Source organism: Oncorhynchus masou, unplaced genomic scaffold (genome assembly GCF_036934945.1).
Source record: "Oncorhynchus masou masou isolate Uvic2021 unplaced genomic scaffold, UVic_Omas_1.1 unplaced_scaffold_660, whole genome shotgun sequence".
Lineage (NCBI taxonomy): Eukaryota > Metazoa > Chordata > Actinopteri > Salmoniformes > Salmonidae > Oncorhynchus > Oncorhynchus masou.
This window is the reverse complement of record NW_027013042.1, coordinates 114,104-117,500: the sequence shown is the minus strand read 5'-3', so window position 1 is coordinate 117,500 and position 3,397 is coordinate 114,104. Positions and strand designations below refer to the sequence as shown.

Genomic DNA, 3,397 nt, shown 5'->3' with positions numbered 1-3,397 from the left:
TGCAGAATGAACAACACAACAGAGCCCCTTTAAGGATGGGTCAGAGGAATGGAGAACGAACAACACAACAGAGCCCCTTTAAGGATTGGGCAGAGGAATGCAGAATGAACAACACAACAGAGCCCCTTTAAGGATGGGTCAGAGGAATGGAGAACGAACAACACAACAGAGCCCCTTTAAGGATGGGTCAGAGGAATGGAGAACGAACAACACAACAGAGCCCCTTTAAGGATTGGTCAGAGGAATGGAGAACGAACAACACAACAGAGCACCTTTAAGGATGGGTCAGAGGAATGGAGAACGAACAACACAACAGAGCCCCTTTAAGGATTGGTCAGAAGAATGGAGAACGAAGTATGTAAGACAGACAGACAGACAGACAGACAGACAGACAGACAGACAGACAGTGAGACAGACAGACAGACAGACAGACAGACATTGAGACATTGAGACAGACAGACAGACAGACAGACAGACAGACAGACAGACAGACAGACAGACAGTGAGACAGACAGACAGACAGTGAGACAGACAGACAGACAGACAGACAGACAGTGAGACAGACAGACAGACAGACAGTGAGACAGACAGTGAGACAGACAGACAGACAGACAGTGAGACAGACAGACAGACAGACAGTGAGACAGACAGACAGACAGACAGACAGACAGACAGACAGACAGACAGACAGTGAGACAGACAGACAGACAATGAGACAGACAGACAGTGAGACAGACAGACAGACAGACAGTGAGACAGACAGACAGACAGACAGACAGACAGACAGACAGTGAGACAGACAGACAGACAGACAGACAGACAGACAGACAGACAGACAGACAGACAGTGAGACAGACAGACAGTGAGACAGACAGACAGACAGTGAGACAGACAGTGAGACAGACAGTGAGACAGACAGACAGACAGACACAGACAGACAGAGAGACAGACAGATAGACAGTGAGACAGACAGACAGACAGACAGACAGAGTGAGACAGACAGACAGACAGACAGTGAGACAGACAGACAGACAGACAGTGAGACAGACAGTGAGACAGACAGACAGACAATGAGACAGACAGCCAGACAGACAGTGAGACAGACAGACAGACAGACAGACAGTGAGACAGACAGACAGACAGTGAGACAGACAGACAGACAGTGAGACAGACAGACAGACAGTGAGACAGACAGACAGACAGACAGACAGACAGACAGACAGACAGACAGACAGTGAGACAGACAGACAGACAGACAGTGAGACAGACAGACAGACAGACAGACAGTGAGACAGACAGACAGACATTGAGACAGACCGACAGACAGACAGACAGACAGACAGTGAGACAGACAGCCAGACAGACAGTGAGACAGACAGACAGACAGTGAGACAGACAGACAGACAGACAGACAGTGAGACAGACAGACAGACAGACAGACAGACAGACAGTGAGACAGACAGACAGACAGTGAGACAGACAGACAGACAGACAGTGAGACAGACAGACAGTGAGACAGACAGACAGACAGACAGACAGACAGACAGACAGACAGACAGTGAGACAGACAGACAGACAGACAGTGAGACAGACAGACAGACAGACAGACAATGAGACAGACAGCCAGACAGACAGTGAGACAGACAGACAGACAGACAGACAGACAGACAGACAGTGAGACAGACAGACAGACAGACAGACAGACAGACAGACAGACAGACAGACAGACAGACAGACAGACAGACAGACAGTGAGACAGACAGACAGTGAGACAGACAGACAGACAGACAGTGAGACAGACAGTGAGACAGACAGACAGACAGACAGACAGTGAGACAGACAGACAGACAGACAGACAGTGAGACAGACAGACAGTGAGACAGACAGACAGACAGAGTCAGACAGACAGACAGTGAGACAGACAGACAGACAATGAGACAGACAGCCAGACAGACAGTGAGACAGACAGACAGACAGACAGTGAGACAGACAGACAGACAGACAGACAGTGAGACAGACAGACAGACAGACAGACAGACAGACAGACAGTGAGACAGACAGACAGTGAGACAGACAGACAGACAGTGAGACAGACAGTGAGACAGACAGACAGACAGACAGACACAGACAGACAGACAGATAGACAGTGAGACAGACAGACAGACAGAGTGAGATAGACAGACAGACAGACAGTCAGACAGACAGACAGTGAGACAGACAGTGAGACAGACAGACAGACAATGAGACAGACAGCCAGACAGACAGTGAGACAGACAGACAGACAGACAGTGAGACAGACAGACAGACAGTGAGACAGACAGACAGACAGACAGACAGTGAGACAGACAGACAGACAGACAGACATTGAGACATTGAGACAGACAGACAGACAGACAGACAGACAGACAGACAGACAGTGAGACAGACAGACAGACAGACAGTGAGACAGACAGACAGACAGACAGACAGTGAGACAGACAGACAGACAGTGAGACAGACAGGCAGACATTGAGACAGACCGACAGACAGACAGACAGACAGACAGTGAGACAGACAGCCAGACAGACAGTGAGACAGACAGACAGACAGTGAGACAGACAGACAGACAGACAGACAGTGAGACAGACAGACAGACAGAGTGAGACAGACAGACAGACAGACAGACAGACAGACAGACAGTGAGACAGACAGACAGACAGTGAGACAGACAGACAGACAGACAGACAGTGAGACAGACAGACAATGCAGGAGTGGCTTCGGGACAAGTCTCTGATTGTCCTTGAGTGACCTAGCCAGAGCCCGGACATCTCTGGAGAGACCTGGAAATAGCTGTGCAGCGACTCTCCCGAGCCAACCTGACAGAGCTTGAGAGGATCTGCAGAGAAGAATGGGAGAAACTCCCCGAATACAGGTGTGCCAAGCTTGTAGCGTCAAACCCAAGAAGACTCCAGGCTGTAATCACTACCAAGGGTGGTACAGAAAAGTACTGAGGACTGGTCCTGTGTGGCTCAGTCGGTAGAGCATGGCGCTTGCAACGCCAAGCGTCGCGGGTTCGATTCCCGCTGGGGCCACCCATATGTAAAAGTAGTGGCCCCAGCCGACTTGTAAGTCGCTTTGGACAAAAGCGTCTGCTAAATGGGATATATTATTATTATTATTACTTATGGAAATGTCATATTTGCAAAAATGTCTAAAAACTTGTTTTTAGTTTGTCATTATGGGGTATTGCGATGTCATTATGGGGTATTGCGATGTCATTATGGGGTAATGTGATGTCATTTTGGGGTATTGTGATGTCATTGTGGGGTAATGTGGTGTCATTATGGGGTATTGCGATGTCATTATGGGGTAATGTGATGTCATTATGGGGTATTGTGATGTCATTATGGGGTATTGT

General features: G+C 48.8%; 1 non-coding gene across 1 annotated transcript; it reads left to right on the top strand.

Moving 5' to 3' along the window:
- Positions 1-2,995: 2,995 nt before the first annotated feature.
- trnaa-ugc (transfer RNA alanine (anticodon UGC)) lies at positions 2,996-3,071 on the top strand. The gene has a single exon. It is a non-coding gene; the product is annotated as a tRNA-Ala (tRNA).
- Positions 3,072-3,397: the final 326 nt, after the last annotated feature.